Source organism: Camelus dromedarius, chromosome 8 (genome assembly GCF_036321535.1).
Source record: "Camelus dromedarius isolate mCamDro1 chromosome 8, mCamDro1.pat, whole genome shotgun sequence".
Classification (NCBI taxonomy): domain Eukaryota; kingdom Metazoa; phylum Chordata; class Mammalia; order Artiodactyla; family Camelidae; genus Camelus; species Camelus dromedarius.
The window spans coordinates 66626871-66647754 of record NC_087443.1 but is presented as its reverse complement, the minus strand read 5'-3'; the positions used below and the strand labels follow the sequence as shown (position 1 = coordinate 66647754).

General features: G+C 43.5%; 1 long non-coding RNA gene across 1 annotated transcript; it reads right to left on the bottom strand.

Moving 5' to 3' along the window:
- Positions 1-318: 318 nt before the first annotated feature.
- LOC135321872 (uncharacterized) lies at positions 319-3658 on the bottom strand. The gene is made up of 3 exons (XR_010382057.1): positions 3542-3658; positions 2544-2642; positions 319-500 (listed from the first exon to the last, which is right to left on the bottom strand). It is a non-coding gene; the product is annotated as an uncharacterized LOC135321872 (long non-coding RNA).
- Positions 3659-20884: the final 17226 nt, after the last annotated feature.

The following is a 20884-nucleotide window of genomic DNA, read 5'->3' as shown; positions in this document are numbered from 1 at the left end:
ACATGGAGGACATGAAGGAGAGAAGGGAGGGGAGGGGAATTCTAGGCTGAAGGACCCATATGGTAATTTTTACTAGTAACTGAATTTTTCCATTGTGCCCAGATCTTACTTCATTACAAGCCATTAAAGTAAATGCCATTATTACCGTCATTTCACAGATGAGCTCACGCCTTTGTAAGAGCTAGGAGGTGGACTTGTGAGCTGGTCCATCTGACTCTTGTACATTCACAAGCAGAGATGGGACACACAGGGAGAACTCAGCAGGGGGATGGGGACTGGGTCCTACTAGGCTGGGTTTGCCAAGTTCAGCTCTGACCCCACTGAGCTCACTCTCCACCTGGGCACCATGGCTCCATGCTTGGAGCAACTACTTGCCGGGGTGTGGGGCGTCCGCTCCTCTGCAGTGAGTGAGTTGAGTAGCAGATGACCAGTGGTGAGTCACCTGCTTCTCCTCCGGCTGTGCCAGCGAAAGCACCATCATCTCCGCAGAGATCCTCTTCCTGCAAAAGATAGATGCAGGCTGAGGAGCTGGGGCTTTGCAGCTCAGATTTCTAGTGATGCATGAGGACCAGCCAAGGTCGATGGGATCGCAAACTAAGTCCAAACTTAGAAACAGTCATGGAAACTTCCACTCTTCAAAGAGAAGTCCTCATATGTGTTCCAGGGAAAATTAATAATAAGAATAAGAATAAGAATAATGGCAGCATTTACTCAGTACTAGGCTCTAAGCTAAGTACTTTATATGCTCAAAAAAACAGTGTGAGGTATTTAATGTCTCCATCTTACTGATGACTTGTCCAAGGTGATACGAACTGTAATCTAAGTATGCAGGACTCAAATATGGGTTCACAGGTTACCAAACCTAAGTTTTTAACCACTTCCCTCTACTGCCTCTTGGACGTGACAGTGCAGTGAAAGGGTCAGGAAATACTGGGAAAGAGTTAAGATAAGAATGGATGGTACTGCCCATCATGTTGAGGACCCCGGATAGGGATTTAGTTGGGTGTCCTTGGGTCACTTCACCAAGAACTCTCTCTCTGCCTTCATCCCCTCCAACTGTTCCCACATGCTTCCCCAGACCTCAAGAAAATGTGAGTTTCTCTGAAAGCTCACTGGATGAGCAGGGACAAGCCTTCAGGCCGTGCCTCTCCTTGCAAGAATAAGGGTGTGTGTTAAGTTCCCCGCGGGAGCTCATTGTGATTCCCTTTTGCATTAAGTTAAACTTCAGACACATTTTCATCTTCATTTCACCTTGAGCTTCTATTGGCAGTGGTTCCTACTGCCTTAGCTTTCAGTTTTTCTGTTCTTTTCTCCACACCACCCTAACTCCTGTAAGACTTGAGCAGAAAGATAATGCTCTGAGACAGATCAGCAAGACACCCAGAAGAGTTCAGAACTGTAAAAGATCTTTTTTTTTTTTAATCAAGAATAAAATGAAAAAGAAAAAAGAAAAAAAAGAACACACTTCCTGATTTTATCTTATTTGTAAGTTTGGGTTTTCTAAAATCAGGACTCCTTTCTAAATCAGATCTCATTTGTGTTGTGAGAAAAATATGATTGGAAAAAGAGATCCTATAAACAAAGAAAAAGGATACTCAAGGCTTATTATGCAAAACTCCTAACCCCTCTCCTGACTGTATCTTTTATACCTGAAATGCGAAATTTCATTAAACTGCTTCCAATTTATACATTGGAAATAGTGCCCAGACAGACTCAGTGACAGTCCTTTCCAAACTAGGATTCACCTAGTCTCCATCCTGGGCTCACACGGAGTTGAGTTTCCTAGCCCTGCCTCCCTCACGCACACAGCAGTCACACCCCTTTTCCGGTGGGCTTCATGGATGTGGTCCGCAGGCACTGGAGCTGGGCAGCTGCCCTAGTGCCCACAATTGTCTCTGTGTGGTTTCCCTGCGCCCTGTCACTGCTAGAACTTGGAACACAGGCAAGAAAAATCAGACTGAATTGGCCTTATCCTGCCTCTCCCCAGTGCCACAGAGGGCTTACAAAGATGTTTTTGATATCATGTAGCAAGAAAATTGCCAAGCAGAGACCTTCAGAAGAGTCTCTGACAGACTTAGCACTGTGATCAGCGGGAAAGCTATAAAAATGGAAGAAATCTAAAGAGAAGGTCAGGCAATACAAGCGGGGAGTCTCAAGGGAGTGTTAGATGAGAAATTTAAAATATTTGAAGACAGGGCTGGTCCAAAAAAAGGGAAGATCATTTTAAGAAGAGACAAAACTGAAAATATGTATCATGAACTTCAGTACAAAGAGAAGTCTCCTGATACTTTTTTTCTTTTTTTAATGGAGGTGCTGGAGCTTGAACCCAGGACTGCGTGCATGCTAAGCATGCGCTCTACCACTGACCTATACCCAAGCCCCGTTCTGATATCTAAATGCTTATAATTCTTGGTGTCTGGTTGACAGGTGCAGGATTTTGTCATGAAGTTTTCCCCTGTCTCCACCTCTCCCTGTACACCACTCTCCCGTGTGCATATGAAACAAAGCGAGAGAGATGTCACCTTGCCCACCAAGATTCCTACCTTCCCTTTGCTGCCTCCAGAGTTTCCATTTCAGTCAGTGGATTGTCGGATACTTAGTGGTGTACAATCAGGAGTTAGATGATACTATTACTGCTACTGCTGCGAATAAGAATAACAAAAGCAGCTAAGATTATTGTTTACTGGGTACCAGGCACTGTGTTAAGCACTTTCTAAGTCTGAACTCATTAATCATAATAGGACTTTGCTCACAGGATTAAATGGTATGTACGAGAAAGCTGAGGCATGAACAGTCTGTTACATGCCCAGTGTCACGTGGCTTGTAAGTTACCGCATACTGGAGACGCTAGAGGGAAAGTCAGAAGATTTAGGCGACGAGACTCAGACAGTCCACATAATAGAGGTCTGGGAGGGGTCAGGGACGAAGAAGAGAGAAAAGCCAAACAGGCTGGGCATTAAGGAAGACTGTGGTTACCAGAGCAACAGCGAGTGGGAAAGAATTAAGAGGAAGAGAAGAGATGCTTTTTAGAAGCATTGCTATAGACTATGAATTGGATCAAATTTAATGCTCTTCAAGAGACATATGTAAAAATTGAGCTCCCTTTTGTAATATTCTATGTGTTAGACTGAGTTGTCAGATCACAGCCCTACAGAGCATGGGCCATAGAACGATTACACATCTCAAGTGCTTTATGGTTTCACATATGTGATTCACCAGTTAAGCATAATAAAGTCATGAGGATAAAGTGTAGGAATGGTGTGCATTTGCAGGAAGAGAGTAGGGAGGAGTGATGTGCCTCCAACTAGCTTAGAAACAAGATGGCTCCTCTGATAATTCAGCTATGAAATCAACAAACAATGGGTTCATTCATTTAACAAACATTTATGGAGCACCTACTATGTGTCAGGAACTGTTCTCCACGATGGGAGATAGTAGTGAACAAAATAAACATTTTCTGGAGCTTACATTCTAGTAAGAAGAGAAAGAAAATAAGCAAATAATTGAAAAAAAAAAATTTTACCATAATGTCAGTTCGTACCTGATCCAGTGGCTCTGAGCAAAGATCTGCAAAGTCATCCCAAGAAAACTGGATGTCTACCGCCTCTGCATATCCCATTTTCACCTATAGGGCTGAATGTGTCACCCAACAGGGGGAAAGGAGGTGGGGCGCTATAGAAGAATGGAAAAGGAAGAGTTATAAGAACCCATTATCAGCAGAACCCACAAAAAATCTCCAGGAGAGACATATTTCAAAATCAAGCTCTACCCTCTCCAAGCTGTGTGACTTCGGGCCAGTTACTTATCCTTTCTGTACCCCAGTTGCCTCAACTATAATTCTACTGCCTACATCTTAGGATTTGGGTATGCATTAAACAAGGCAATATCTAGAAATACTATACTATTTACTGTAGACCATCTAGAAATACTATTTACTATAGTGAGCCCAATAAATGTTGCTTGCTGTCAATATTATTGTAGTGTCCCTACTGATGGCTCTAGGAGGACTGGAGAAGCTCATTCATTGACTGCAAAGACTGGCTAACATTTATGACAAGAGTCCAGCTTGGTGACACTGGTGCTGACTGCTGATTACAAGCCCCAAACACTTAGGTTGAGGGCTAGTACGGAGCTCAGCATTGTTAGAAAATGCCCTCCAGAGATGCTGGAATCAAGTTGTCTGAACATTTCTCTTTAATCAAAATTCTTCTTACTTAATTTTCTTGTTAACAAAGAGAAGCACCAGTAGTCCTGACCAGGCACTAACTGGATACCGCCCCAGCCCTGTGTTCTGGGGAACACAACGACAACAATAACAGAAGCCCAAAATCATGCTTCGAGGTGCTCAGACCCTAGTTAGGAAGTGAGATCTACATGAACTCTTAGATCAAAAATCCCAAAGCAGCACAAATTAAGGACAAGCCTTGGGGTGTCCCCCTGAGCAGCACAGAGGAGAATAAGAAAGATGTTTCGTTGACAGAAGGCTGAGCCACAGCCGGCTCAGTTTTGTGGAGCACCTCCTTTTTGTCAGCCACCAGAACACACGTTGTCGTTTACTCCTTCCACATGCCCCAGTAGGATACATTCGTAAGCCCATTTTCTAGATGAGAAAACTAAGTTTCAGAGAAGTGTTTGAATGACCTGTTTAAAGTCATCAGACACTCAGAGACCACTCCAGGTTACCAAGTCATGTCTGACCTCTAACTTTTTGTTATTTTCCTATTACAGCAGTCAGTTCAGGATGCCATTAAGAGTGTGACGGGGTCTGGGGACAGAGCTGGGATTGGAATTCATCTAATTGTATGATTTGGGCAAATTATTTTATCTCCTGGTGCCTGTTCCCTCAGATACAAAATATGTTTCATGACAATATCGCTCTCATGATGTTTTTGAGAATTAAATGGCCTAAGCCTTGTTTAGCACACAGGTGGCACTCAGGAAGTATTGGCTGTGCTATCAGATATGTTACCACTACTTCCTCCTCCATCCACTCGCCTTGGTGCTCCCACCCTAGGACAGCTCTAAAGATCTGAAGACTAGAACGCTTAGGCAGAAGTGTACCTTGAGTAGGGAGGGAAAGAAGCCATTCAGGGATGTCTGGGGCAAATGTTTGAATGAACGCTTCCCAGGGCTGGCAGACCCCTCCCCGCCACTAGCTGTTTGGTTTCCTTCAGGAGTTGTGTTACTCAGGATGGATTCTTTTGGAAACAACTGTCCTCATCATAGAGGCTGTCATTGGTCCACTCACATGCCCCCGGCCCCGCCATTGTTCATCCCTGTTGTGCTTGGCCGGAGGGCTCACTCTGGCTAGACAAGCGGGTGAGGCTTCTGCATAGAGCAGCCTGAAGCAGGCAGATGTAGCCTCCAGCTTCCTTGCTTCCTGGATTAGGACAAGTCTAAAGCGTGTTCTCCATCATGTGCCAGAGGTCTGCGCAGGACTGAGCTCCAGTTGCCCACACAGTGATCTGCTCATTAACACATCCTGTATGACCCCCTTTCCTCTCTCACATCCCCACTCCTGAACCTGTGCTTCCTGAGATCACTCAGACCCCAGTTTCAGAGTCTGCTTCAGGGGGAACCCAGCTCCCTAGCTCAGCACCCAGTTCCAAGTGATGTCACCCCATTATCCCTCTCTTAGCCTCTCTTTCCATGGGAACTTCTAATAACAGCCTTTTGGCTTCTGATTAGAGCTAATGACCACAACACCCAGTCTGCTTATAATAGGGACTGGAACTCACTCAGTGTCACCAGCCAGTTTACCAGTTTTTCAGTGTCACCTTGTTCTCCACTGCCCCCAGCTCTGCTCAGGATGGGGTCCTCCCACCCTTGGTTACACTGATGCCCTTGTCAGGCGAGGACTGGAGGAAGCAGTCAATTTCTGTAGTATCTCTGAACTAAGGAATGTTTAACCTGAGGATTTGAAAAGAAGATGAGTTTCCTGAATCAGCAAAGATTTGTGCTAAACAACCTTTATTGGGAAATGACCCACTGAAAAAGGAGAGTCTCACTGTAGCATTTTAAGAGATTCCTTGGGGGAGGAGAGAGGAGTCGTATTCTGTCTCATTAGCTGACTCCAACTACTTAGGAAATCTCCCACGCTGCCAGCTGGACTCTTAGCAAGGTGCAAAACATCCGATACCATCGATCCGTCTAGAAAGTATTGAGCACCCACCATGTGCCTGTGTAGGCACTGGACTAGGTAACGGGGATAGATGGGTGAAAACAAACAGCAGCAACGAAAACAGTTTCTGCCCTCACGAGGCTTACATTCTGTACCAGTTGTTTATTGCTCCACAGCAAGTGCCACCAAAACTTCATGGCTTAAAGCAGTAACCGTTTGCCTTAAATTCTGCAGATTAGCGATTTGGGTCGGGCTCCGCTGGGCTGTTCTGTTTGTCTCAGCTGCCATTCATGCAACGGTGGTTACTCTGTGCATCAGCTGGGCCAGGAGAGTCTGAGATGGCTTGACTCCCATCTGGAAAGTGGTGCTGGCCATCAGCTGGTTGGTCTAGAGGGCTTCAACTGGAACAGCTTATGCCTGCTCCACCGGTCCTCTCTCCCCCCCGTAGGCTAGCCTCAGAAGTTCCACCGTGTCACGCCTGTAGCATTCTGTTGGCTTTGGCCAGTCACAAGGCCAGCCCAGATCTAAGGGGACACTCCATCTCTTGATGGGAGATGCTTCAAAGACACATTGCAAGCCGCATTGATACAGTTTGGGGAAGAATTTGTGACCATTTTTATTGCGATCTACTATATTTGAATAGTAGAGACAAACAGCAAATATATAGCAATACTTATGCCAAGAAAATTAATTTTGTAACTATGCTTGGTGACAGATATTAACTAGGCCTATTGTAGTGATCATTTCACAATATATACAAATATTGAAACATTATGTTGTACACTTGAAGCTAATATGTCAATTATAGCTAAAAAAAAAAAAAAATGCTTAGTCAGAAATTCTCAACCCAGTTTCCACATAGGAATTACCTGGAAAGCTTTTCAAAAAAATACCAGACCCTCCACCCTAGATCAATTAAATCAGGGATTGGAGCTCAGGAATCCACATGATTAACCAGCTTCCCAAAGGGTTCTAATGTGCAGCCAGCTTTGAGAATCATGGGTTAAAGTGTACAGAAGGAGAAATAAAGCAAGGTAGGGGACCCAGAGCAATCAGAGAGCTGTTAAGATGTGGAAGTCAAAGAAAGACTCTCTAAAGAGGAAACCTCTAAGACCCAAGTGAACCAAGAGAGCCCGAGAACCTTGGTGCCGGTGCAGAGGAGAGGGAAGCCAGTGAAAATCCTCTGAGGACAGGGGTCGAGAGGAGGCTGGGGCGGTGAGAGCAGATGTGGTGGAAGACACCTTGGAAGCATGGTCCAGACCACGCAGGCAGTGCCTTGGAAGAACTTTCTGCTCGCTTTCCCACGGTCAGGGACTTACAGTTGATCGGTCACTTCGCTTGGTTTTTGTAAAGAAGCGAAAGAACTAACTGAATCGACTGTGGAAAAGCACACTACTTTTAAAGAGTCATTTTTCAAAAGAACTCACTCACTCAACGGCAGTCTCTAGGAAGTAGGAGACAAAGCTGGAGGGGAGGAGAATGTGAAATAGGAGGAAATGGACCTCAAAAAGCATTGCTTCAGAGAAGATGAGTGTGGGGAATAAAAGAACTCAGTACCGAGAGTTCACCAGCGATGGGTTCTTCGCTTTGTAGGAACAAACGGAAGCCCTGGTGCCACGTCCCATAGCTAATGAGTAGCTGGAAGGATAAGGATGCAGGGATTGCAGCTCCTGCCTCCCTCCCCACCCTTCCTTGCCATCCCCCTTCCCTGCGCCCCCACCTTCAGTCTGTCCTGGCCAGTGCACATTTAGTGAACCCGCCCCCAAAGGAGTCCTCAGCATCTCCAACAAAGTGTCTAACTAGATTAGAGCTTCCCTGGATGAAGGCGGCTCAGCGTGGAGCTGTTACCTCACACACCTCCATCCACGTCCGCGCTGGAGGTGGCTGCATCCATCCCCTTGCGGAGCCATCTTAAAAGGTAAGGAGGACATGGTGTGGACCAACTTCCCATGACAGTGCCTCCAGAGGGAAGGAATAGTCCTAGAGAAGAGAAAACTGCAGCACAAACAGAAAACTCTAAACCCACCAAGGGGGAAATGACCAGTGTCCTCTCCCCAGAAACTACACAGCTAGAGTCTCCACCAGCCTCTTCCCTGCTCATATGGGATCCAAGTCAGCAACTGAGTTTTCACTGCACTGCGAACTGCCAGCCCACAGCCTCCCCCCGGGCCAGGCCCTCCCTGAGGCCCTACAGGAGAATTACGCAGGAGGAGATTGCTGTTAAATACGCAGTATCCCAGAGCCCTCTCCAGACCCACTGGGTCAGAATCTGTGAAGTGGGGACCTCGGACTGCTCATTTTAAACAAGCTCCCCAGGTAATGCTGTTGCAAGTTGAAAATCACAGGTTTAACTGAAAACTTAAATGCAATTCTCAACCCCTCAGCAACCAAGTGAATTTCTCTCATCAGCTGAATAGGAAACCCCAGATCCCAGATCCTTTCCCAGAGCATATCACTAAACAGGAGGCCCCAGAGCAAGACTGTGAGCTCTAACTCTGGCTGAAAGAGGATATTTCCCTGAGGAAGTGCTTTTAATAAGCTTGGAAAGCAATTGACTTTGCAGCCCACACCGTCTGCAGCAGCCTCCAAGCTCTCCACAGATTAGAAGGATCTTACTAAACACCAGTGAGGAGACCCTCATGACCAGGGGTCTTAGCTGGCTTGAGCCCACTGCCCCCATTTGGATATTGACATTGTTGATAGAAATCCCAGAACTTCTCGGGGAGGAGAGAAGCAGGGCCCTCGCTTGCTGCATTTCTCACAGGGGAAAGGGTTTTGCCCAAGCTAGTTCCACTGGAGACACAGACTTTAATCGGTGGGGTGTGGTGATGATGGTAAGAAGTGATGAAGGAGGAGAAAGCCATTGAGACAGGCACGGCCCACAGGAAGCCTGTTCCACCTCCTGGGCAGCTGAGTTCTTTCTGTTCTCTCTCTTTCTGTCTCCCCATTTCTCTCTTCTCTTTCTCTCCTTGTCTTTTATTCTCTTCCTTTTAACTTCTTTCTTCTTGTATCTCTCTCTCCCTCCCACGGTCTCTTTCCTTTCTCTCTTCCTCTCTCCCTTTCTCCCTATCTACTCTTTTCTTCCTTTTCTTTTCCTCCTTTCCTCCTCCCCTCTCTTTTCCCTTCAAACTTGCAACAAACACTTACCAGGTGTCCCCTCTGTGCCCAGCCCTGTGGGTAGTGTTACCCCAAAAGGGGAAGAGAAAAAGACCCCAGTTCTTGTCATACCCAAAAGATAAGAATTCAAACAGGAGATGAAATGTTGTGTAGCAAAGGATTTTAAAGGTTTTATTTAGCAAAGGGAACATACACCTCCAAGAACAGGAGGCGGGCTGATTTAAGGGCAGGCAGCAGTGCCGGGCTTTGGCCCCCTATCTTATACCCCCGCTTAGAGGCGGTCTCTTGATTGATTGATGGCTCTTGGCCCTGAGAGCTTAGTCATATTTGTCCCCTTTTGTGCATGTTCTTACCCATGACACACACAGAAAAACCCATGGGGGTGCCTAAACCACGATGCTAATTATATTACAATCAGCACTGGGTCATGTCCAGTTAGGTCCTTGTCACTACTGCGCAGCTGCGGCTGTCAGGTTCTAACCAGTTTTTTACTGGCACTTTTTTAGAAGAAGTAAAGCCCCTTTATGCTGAAGGCAGGCCTACCACCACCTTCCGGACCATGCTCTCTCTCCCCCACCAATCTGCCCAGCGCCCACGCTTATCTAACTACCTAACGTTTAACACTAAAGAAAGAGAAGCACACCATCAGTGGTGCCTAAAAGCTCCCGACGCATGAGGAAGATCCAAAGAATAGGCAGTTGCCGTTCAGTTACAAGTGGTAAGGTGGGGACACCTAGACCAGGCGTCTACTCCAGGCTGAAGCTCAAAGAAGGGCTGTCTAAGCAGACACTTCAGAGGTGAAGGTGCAGCAGACTAGCAAAGGGCTGGAGGAGGGGTAGAGAGTGCTCAAAGCTGGTAGAAGTTCCTAATGCCAGAGAAACATGGCACCACTGAGGGACTATGAGGGTCCAGGGCTGCCATGCACAGTTGTGCATGTTGCATCCTGCACAAGGCACCGGGTCCAGGAGGCATCTTTGGGCTCAGGCCTTCCTTTCACACAGTGATCCTCCTGCGTTGGGCTCCTATATTGATGAGAATGTCATGCCAGTTTCTTCTACTGTTACTCTTCTCCATGGCCCACTGACAAAAGATTGGGACAAGAATGATAAAGCAGGACGTTAAGTAGAAGCATCTTTCTCTGCTTGTTCAGGGAAGTTGCATAATATTCTCAACCTCTACTCAGGCTGAGGCTCACTAAGTCTAGCCACATCCGGAATTTCTTCCCCTACACTTTAGCCTTACTAGGTACATTTGGTACCCCTGACGTCAGATTAGTCTCTCTTCCCTGAAGTCATCCATGCCCTTGCACTGGGCTGCCTGGCAATGTTTTGTTTTCCAATGTTTCCCACGTTTACCTAGTGATGCCTCATTACCATTTAGAGAACAGCCTTCATGGGGTGCATCAGGAATCATCACTCATTCTCCCCTTCAGAAAGAGGAGGCATTTGATAGATCGCATTCTTTTTCAGAGTTTGACTCCATCTCTAATCAAAGACTCTTTAAACCGTTAGATGCATTTAAGTGATAACTGCATACTTTCCTAGTAATTATAACTCATTTAACTGGTCAGGGAGATGATTTGCAGCTGTGACAAAGACGGCCTCAAGACACCAGTAATAACTTCTTTCACCTTCAGAACTAAAACCAAAAGGGAAACTAAGGGTTGCCTCTCCATGTCTTTTTCCTTCACAGTTGAACCCCCAAATCAACTTTACTCTGATTAAAGTAGCATTAATTCAACCTTGCCCAGTAGAGTTCATTGAAGGAAAGATTACTTGGCAGTAACCTTCAGAATCCCACTTAGAAATGGGATTCTGAAATATTTAGGAAAATTAATATATATTGTTATCTTTGGGGAAGATGTTTCAAAACGAGTAGACTTCATCTTCTTTGTATAGAAGAACCTATTTGAATGCATAAAGAGTAAATGGGGCTCTTTTAGGAAGGGGCTCCTCCAGCCTTTAAAATCTGTGCCCTATGAGAGAAAGGGGAAAGGAAGGGCGTTTTTGCCTCCAAAGGGGATGAGTGGTGACAGAGATGCATGCTAATGCAGTAGCCTGTCCCTAGGCGTGGAGACATGGCTGGAAGACATCATGGTCCCAAAGTAAAAGACAAATGGCTTCATCTTGCTTCCCCTGCCACAAAGGAGCACAGCATCTGGTGGACCTCTTTGATTTCTAGAGGAAACGTGTTCCATACCTAGGTGTGTTGCTCCAGCTGTGTACTGGATGACACGGAAAGATGCCAGCTTTGAGTGGAGCCAAAACAGGCAAGAGCCCTGCAGCACAGCCAGGCTGCAGTACAAACATCCCTGTAAATTGAGCCCTGTGACCCCTCAGACCCTGTGGGATCAGATGTACTTATGGGGAGAAAGGTGCTGTGTGACATTTATGGAAGGCACCAATGGGAAAACCACAACTCAGGCCTCTAGGCTTTGGGAACACGGTCATGACATCTGCAGGAAAACTTATGCATTAGGAGAAACTTCTCCTCTCATGTTCCTGGGTCCTGGTAGGGATGGAAAGCTTGACTCTGGGGCACGAAATGACCGCATGTCCATAGCTTTCCACTGTGAGCTAGATCATGCTAGACCCAGCAAGTCACATGGATGCAGCAGCCGTCCATCCATAAAACAGGAATGACACATCTGGGATGCAGTCGGACAGAGCAGGACAAGGGCTACAAATAAGCTGCTCAGGCAGGTAGTCCAAAGCCTCATGTGACCCACCACAGCTGGATGAGTGGCCCCTCCAGCTGGCCATAGAGAAACACCTATGCAACCAGCTAAAACCCAAACCTAGAATACAGGTGGGTCAGCTTGTTATGTGGGTCCATGCCAATAACAGGCAATAGCTACCCTGCAGGAGTGGCCCTGAAAGACAGTGAGGAGTGAAAATCTCATCGGGTGAAGCCGTGATCAGTGTACCTAGTCATCTACTTTGTGCAAAAAAAGAAGTCCCTCAAGGTGGGAATATAGTTCTTGAATGGCTGCTCAGAAACACGGAAAGGAGAAATCTGAAAAACTGATACTAAGGATGTCCATAGTAGAGATTGTGGATGGACATATTGGTGTGGACCCAAAGAAATCTGTATCTCACATTAAAGTCGACCAGAAATCCTACACCATGGAAGAGGCACTAAGCATCCAAGCAGACAAAATGACTCAGCCATCGACATTAGCCAGACTTCCACTTCAGCCACCCCAGAATTGGGATGATGGGCACAGGAACAGAGTGGCCATGGGAGCAGAGACAGAGGTCACAGTGGAGCCAACTTAATGGTCTCCCACAGCTGCACCCCTTTTAATTCACTGTCCTGGAATTTCATATCTCTCCTGTACTGCGCTTACCACAATCGTCACTAAGCCTCACCCCTTCCCCTAGACAGAGCCTGAGGGGGGAAAGAGGACCTCGTCCTAGATTAGACATTTCACAGTTTTTCTTTGTGTAAACTAGAGAGCCTTTTACGAAGGGGCGTTTGTTATCTTCCTTATTCCAGCAGGCCCCAAAGGTTTCAGTCTGGAAGGAGGAAAGAATAATAATTGGGTTTACTAACTGTGGGAAAGGCAGGTCACTGCAGCTTCCAGGTACTGGAGAAGTTGCTTTCTTCCCTTCACGGTTTGAGTACGTACTGTCCTTGAGCGCTAATAATGTCCTCAGAGATGCAGATATATGCGTGGATCAGCGAGTACTAAGTTAATTAAGGAGATGAAGCTGCAAGTCCTCCTGTCAGAAAAACCACGCAGGGAGATACGGTCAGCCCACTGTGAGCCCTGGAGCCTCCAATCTCCTTGCCCGCACTGAGATGTCAGTGAGCACCTCCATTTGTCCTGCTGCATTTCTAGGAAACCATTCCTGACATGAGGGCTAAGACTGGCAATTATACAATGAGAATAAGACAGGGGGATCTGGCTTGCCAACACCCCACATGGAGAGGAGTGGAGTTCCTCACAGGGAAAGACAGACAAAGAGTATGAATCCAAGGGCAGAGAAACTGAGGGACTGACTGGAACCCCTTTATGGAGGGGTTGTCTCGAGAACTGCTTTTCCATTGGGTTCTGAGAAAGTTGTATTCAGCACGCAGCTTTGTGTTTTCCTTTTGTGTGTTGTCTTTGCCTTTTAAAAAAAACACACATTTTACTGGGACTGTAATATACATGCCAGAACATATTGACCCTAAGTATACAACTCAGTGAATTTTATTAAAGTGAATATATCTCTGTCACTCCAAGTCCCAAATTAAGTCAGAGACTCTCGTCACACTACCTACCGGTTACTACTTACCCCTTCCTCCAAGGTAACCACTGACCTGGCTTCCTGATAGGGTGGAAACATTCATGCAAGCCAACATTCCCGTAGAGAACAAGAAAAACTTGAGAGGTTGGTTGCAAAAGTCATACATTTAAAAGCATTAGAGAGCTGCAGAAACAATAAGGACTAGACAGAGAAAAATTCCAAGGGGTAGAATATTCCAGAAGTGAGCTAGGATTTGCACCTACCCCTGGGAGCATTGGCCAATTCTGAGTATGGACCAGAGGCAGATAATTTGTATTTGGCCCAGGAAAAGTGCTGATGCTGGAGCAAGTGCAGAGAAACCAGAAAAGCAGTGGGAGACACACAGGGAGGGAGTGACAGAAGTGAAGAACTGAGGGGCTTCAAATACACATTTTTCTCTTAAGACATTTGCTGAATTTTGAAGCTGGATGGAACAAGAGTATAAAGGCATGGAGCTAAACTCAGAAAGGACAGTGGGATTTCCCATCGCCTGTCAGTGCCTAGGAGGAAAGGCCCTGAGAAATGTGGACAGGAGTGGACAGTCCTTGTCCTGGGCTGAATAGTGTCTCACCAAAATCTGTATGCCCAAGTCCAAACCCCCAGTACTGCAGAATGTGACTTTATTCGGATATAAGGTCTTTAAAGAGGTAGTTTAGTTAAAAGGAGGTCATTGAAGGGGAGAGGCCTTAATCCAATGTGACTGCAGTTTTTATGAAAGAGGGAATTAGGAAACAGACATGCATAGAGAGAAGACCATGTGAAGACACAGGGAGACGGCAGCCATCTACATGCAGAGGAGGGAGGCTGCAGAAGAAATCAACACTGCTGACCCTTTCATCTGAGCCTGACAGCCTCCAGAATTCTGAGAAAAAAAAAAAAGTTAATGTTTATGGCTCCCAGTCTGTGATAGTTTGTTACAGCAGCCCTGGTGAGGCAATACTGATCTGCAGCTGTTTTTCCCAGGGCACTTGCTGATCTGGGCACATCTAAAGTCTGCAAGTCCAGGCTTGGCCTCTGGCAGATGGCTACTGCTATGGGACAGACAAGCTGGTGGAGCAAGTCCTGGTGGTTATATTAGGCTGAAATGACAAAATTTAAGACTTGAGGAACCTCAAACGTAGTACCAGTCTCCTTGTCAGTATATTTGCGAAATTCTGAAGCTTTAAATGTGGGGAATCAAAATGTTGAGCCACAGATCTCCAGAGGCTGAAGCAAAATTTTCTACAGGTACTGCAGGGAATTCAGGCTCTCCATTGAAGTTCCTGATGGCCGCAACAGAAAGAAATGAGATTGAGACTCCAACTTTAACAAGACTGTAACCCAGCTTGAACCAGGTAGTCTATGACTGGATTAAGGAGATTAGCCTCCTACTATTTGCCTATCAAAGGATAGAGTAAATTTATCTGTGGAAGATAAAATCATCTGGAACTCTACCGCATTTTGAAGATGTTTAATTAAAATTTACTAAGTGTGTAGAAACAAAACCATGTAACCAATAACCAAGGGGACAAACAAATGATAAAAGCAGATCCACAGATGATTCAGAAACAGTTCTTATTATCTGTAATAGTTCTGTTTGATAAAGTTGCCAAGAACACTAAGTAATGAATACTGAACTGCTTCTCCAAGTTAGGGGTTAGGTTCCTGTAAGCCTCTGATCATTTTTTTTTTCCAATCAGTATGCCATTTGCATTATATAGTTTTGCTTGACAACAGTCTTTCAAAACAAGCCAGCTTCATCAGCACTGAAAACCTGCTGATCCACATAATTATTTTTTGTGTAACAGTTAGCAAGTATTTTAAAATTCTTCCATGGCCTCCTTCTCTGCAGAACCTGGCTGGCCTACAAGTTTAGCATTTTTCATGCCATACTGCCTTTTGAAATGTGTGAGCCTTCGAGGAGTAGCTAAGAAGTGTTTCGCATTTTCCTGACCCTAAGTAATGTGATGGTAAATTTCATTGGTATTCAGTGTCACGATAGTGCTACTCACTATACTTTTGAATCCATAATTTTAGCTGCTTTTCCACAGCTTCAGCATGTACTATAGATTTTATTTAGCACTTTCTGGAGTTGCCTCACACACAGATTGCCAAATTTCCTCTTTCTTTTTCCAGATGTACCATATTGCTGATTCATTAACATTGAACTCACAACCTGCAGCACTGTAACTCATGCCCAAAGTTTGTATCACATACATACTTTCTGTGTGAGATACATCACAGCCTTTTTGCACTTAGAAACACTAGACAGCACCTTAGCATTATGCTTGGAGGCCATTTGAAACAGCTAAATCACCAATAAGGCACAAAAATGCAAAATAAAAATGTAGCACCAAATAGACCACAAAACATACTCATTTACAGCGTGAGAGGCGAAACAAGAAAGCAGAGCATTGCCTTATTCAACTTTAGCTGGGAGTGTGTGTACCAACTGAATCAAAATTTTCACCCCTCTGCACATATCCACAAATGACTGAATGAGCTGTGAGTATTGATTTGGGGGCTACAAATGAATTTTAGAAAATAGGCAGATTCACAAAAGAAATCCACAAATAATAAGGATCTACTCTGAGTTTTAGCAGACAGACTTCAAAATAACTATCATTAATATATCCAAAAGCATAAAGAAAAAAATTGGAAAAAAGGTAGACAATTTCAGCAGAGAATTTGAATCTATTTTGAAAAAGTCAAATGGACATAAAATTGGATTTATGGAAATAACTAAAGGATTATTTAATTGGAAGAAAGGAAAAACAGGGCAAACTGAGGGATTATTTTTTCAAAAGACCAGAACAGCCTAGTAGACATATGAGAAACATCAGAGTCAAATTGACAAATATGAAAGACAGAGAAAATCTTAAATGTAGCAAGAGAAAAAAACATTACCTCCAAAAGCGTATTAAATTTTACAGCTGCCTATGTAATGGGAACTATGGAAATCAAAATCCAGTTAAATAATATCTTTAAAGTTCTGAACAAAGACAATAATTATCCTGACTTCTACCACCACAGATTAATTTTTCCTGTTTTTGAACACTGTGTAAGTGGAATTATATAGTGTGTTTCCCTTTGGGTCTGGCTTCCTTTGCTGAACATTATACTTGTGATATTCATCTGTGTTGTCGCATTTAGCATTAGTTCACACATTCTAATTGCTCTGTAGAATACTATTGTAGCAAATGATCACAAATAATTTAACCACACTTCTATTTATGTATTATTTGGTTGTTTCTAGTTTGTGGCTAATATGAAAACTACTGCTATGAACATCCTTGAGTGTGCTTTTCGATGCCACATTTCTCTTGGGTACATTTGAGCAGTGGAATTGCTAAATCAGGAAATATGCAGATGCTATGAACTAAATTGTGTTCCCCTCACATTCACATGCTGAAGCTGTAGCCTGCCTCCCATGTGACTGTATTGGCAATAGGCCCTTTAAAGAGGTAGTTAAGGTTTGAATGAGGTCATAAGATCCAATCTGATAGAACCAGTGCCCTTATAGTAAAAGGAAGAGATACCTAAGTTCTCTCTCCACCATGTGAGGACATAGCAAGTAGGCAGCCATCTGCAAGACAGGAAGAGAATTATCACCAGAATCTGACCACACTGGCGCCTTTCACACTGGCTTGTTTCACTTAGCAATGTGCATTTAAGTTTCCTCCAGATCTTTCTATGGTTTGATAGGTTGTTTCCTTTTATTGCTAAATAATATTCTACTGCATGGATGTACCATACTTGATTTATCTATTCACTCCCTGAAGGACATCTTGGTCACTTCCAGTTTGGGGCAGTTATGAATAAAGGTGCTATTCATGTGCAGATATTTGTGTGGACGTAAGTTTTCAGTTCATTTAGGTTAATATCTGGGAGCACAGTGTCTGGAATGTATAATAAAAGTATGTTTAGCTTTTTCCAAAAAACACCATCTTTTCATTCTTCCCATCAGTGAGTGAGAATTCCTGTTGCACCACATCCTCCCCGGCATTTGGTGGTGTCAGTGCTTTGGACTTGAGCTATTCTTAGCAGGTATGTAGTAGTATCTCATTGTTGTTCTAATTCACAATTCCCTAATGACATATGATGTTGAGAATCTTTTCATATGCTTATTTGCCACCTGTATATCTTCTTTGGTAAAATTTCTGTTCAGATTTTTTGCCCATTTAAAAAAAATTGGATTGTTTTTCTTCTTATTGTTGAGTTTTTAGAGCTATTTGTATACAGCTGATCCTTAAACAATGCAGGGGTTTGGGTGCCAACCCTCTGTGCAGTCAAAAATCTGACCTTCCATATTCATGGTTCTGTGTCCACAGATTCAATGAGCCACACATTGTGTAGTGCTGTAGTATGAGTTTAGTGGAAAAAAACCCACATATAAGTGAACCCATGCAGTTCAAACCCATGTTGTTCAAAGGACAACTATTTTGGCTGCCTTCTTACCTAACAACCTATTTTATCTGATATAACTTGAGTTACACTAGTTTTATGTATAAGTTGATAAGCATATATAATTTCCATCCTTTTAATTTTAATTATTTTATGTCCTTATATTTAAGATGTATCTCTAGTAAGCAGCATGCAGTAAGGTTTTGTTTTGTTTTTTTTACCAGTCTGACATTCTTTGTTTTTCTAATGAGCTTATTTATGTTATTTATTTTAATGTATCATAGATAACATAAGAAATGATTTACTATCACAATATTACATCATTATAAATATATAATTACTAATACATTTGGGCTTATGTTTATCACCTTTCCTACCAGTTTTATGTTTCTTTTTCCTCCCTTTCTTACATTCTTTAGGATTAATCAAGCATTTGTTCATAATCCCATTCCCTCCTCTATTAGCTTCTTTGTGGTGCAGTCTTTTGTCATCTTTGAGAGGTTACTCCAGTCTAGAAGTTCTCATTATCCTTGGCTTCCTGCATTCTAAGTTGTTACTTTTATCAATTCCTAGGTGATGATGATCTATATAATGTTTATAAAAATAAAACATACACAAGTAACATCTCCACAATACATTGTTATTATTTACAGTCCATATTTATTTAGACTTACTACACATTGCACCTAGTATTCTTTTAAGTATTTTGGAAACAATTTTTTGCTGTTTTTGTTTGTTAAGGTAAATGTCTTGTGACACTCAGTTTTAGACTTTGTGAGGCTTCGTCTAGCTTAGGTTCAATCCTTCTCTTAACTTGTAGTTCTTGAAGAGTCCTACCTAAGGGCCTTGGGTATTTTCCATGATTCCTCACCCTTAGAGGGTCTTGAACTTCCATGTTTATCTCTTCTGTTGTGTTAGACAGATGGAAGTGCCACTTAGTTTCTCAGCTACATTCTGCTGTGTTCCTTGAGCTCTCTCTCCAGCTTAAAAAAAAAAAAAGGTAAATACCTCAAGGGAATTACCATATCAGACTCACATTTCTGCCTCTTAAGCCCTCAAATTCGTGAAAACTTAGAATCTCCCCAGTGCTCTCGAGTAAATTATATTTAAAAATATTATCCAACTTTCCCCACCATTCTTGGTGAGAGTATTGATCCACTACCAGCCATCTAAATAGCCATCATCCCGTATTTTTTACCATTTAAAGAACAGATGTTCAGTAAAATCTTCAGTAAAAAATCCATACCAGCATGAACTGGAAGATTGAAAAGACTCAGCAGCAAAGCAAGAGGATTCTTTGGTCTCTGATGCACACTGAGAGGCATAATCTCCTGTGCGTGAGACATTTCCCCCAAGCCCCAAGGAAGAGCTGTAAATTGAGCAGGGGCCACGGAAGACCTGGGAGAATCCAAGCAGAATACCTTATGTTAAAAAACAACTTCCAAATTAATTGACTAATTTAATTAACTAGTCAATTAAATGTATGATTCTGTCTTGATATCTGTCTTGTCTGGCAAGAGTATAATCTTGCTGAGGGGCAGGACAAACTTGCCTTTTGCACTGCTTAATTAAGTAGCTCGGTGCTTAGCATACAGTATACATTCAGTAAATTTTAGCTATTTTTTGGAAAGAACAAAAAAAAAGAGAAAGAAGAGACACCTTTAAGAGAAAGTGTCCCTTAGAGAAGCAACAATTAAAACAAGACAAAATTATCAAAGATTCTTAAAGTTGAATGTACTTGACGCGTGTGTAATTATCGGACTGCCCTGCAGTGGAAATGAAACATTTCTAAAACTTAGCAGTTTGTTCATTTTCCATTCTCTGCCTTCCTCTGTCCCCGTGGAAAGAGGAATGTAAATCTTCTCATATTAGAGGCTTCTGGCCTCGTTGGGTTCCATGTGGTATTGAGTGAGTTGTTAAAAGAAAAATCCAAAGAGAGACCAAGGTAATGGTTTATGGGAAATAACTGTAATCTTCAAATCAAAGCCATAAATCAACGATGCAAATGAGCCTGGGCCCAGGGCAGAATTGCAATCAAACAGCCTGCAGAAGGAAACTTAATAAGCCCTGCCTCTCCTTCTATTACCTTGTGAGCAAGTTTCCTGAGAGTCGGGGTATTGTGGGGACACTCAGAGTGTAGCTTCAGGCATTCTGGCAGGTCTCACAGCAAGTATACTGGGACCTGGCAGCATTCTAAAGCTTCAGGAAGGGTTGAGCCGTTCGCATCTGTGTCTCCATCAGAAGGCATTAAATATACATCTGATCAAGATAGTAGTTAGGAATAGGAAGCGCCTATGGGGGAAATTGCTTGAAATTATAGCCATGTGTACATGCTTTCCCTCTGAAATGGCTTTGGGACTAAAATTCTCACAGGAGAGTTGGGAGACTATCCAAAGGAGATTGGTTGTCATCAGTTTCCGGGAAGGGTAGACCAAAAATCAGGGTTAGTTACCAAAGATAGGACCCAATTCTCCCCATGGAATTTAATTTGTGCCATTTACTGATGGCCATAGAATCATGGAAGCCAAGTGACCATCCATCCTGGTTTGCCCAAAAGAGTTCCATTTTTAAACCATCATTCCGGCATAAGCGTGATTATTACCCCCTTTCACTCTTAAACATGTCCTGGTTAGGATGATAAATCATGTGGTCCACCCACAATGTGAGGATCTACAAAGTTATTCACTTTCCAGGTAAGTTAAGTGCTGAGTCCAATAGCACAGACAGCCTCACATCTCATAGCCCAGATTTATGTTCATTACTGATGAGGCTGGTAAATTTCCTGTCTCTGGAATATTTCAGATACAAGCTAGATAAGGAGATGAGGTGGAGGAGATTCAGATAGCAAACAGGAGCCTAAGAAAATGACTGTGCTTTTTTTTTTTTTTTTTTCCTTTCCCTGAGATTCAGCAAGAATCAGAGGTCCAGCAAGAAACAGAATCACAAGGGGAAAAGTTTCTAAAGTTTCTGCAGGAAGATGGCAGCCAAG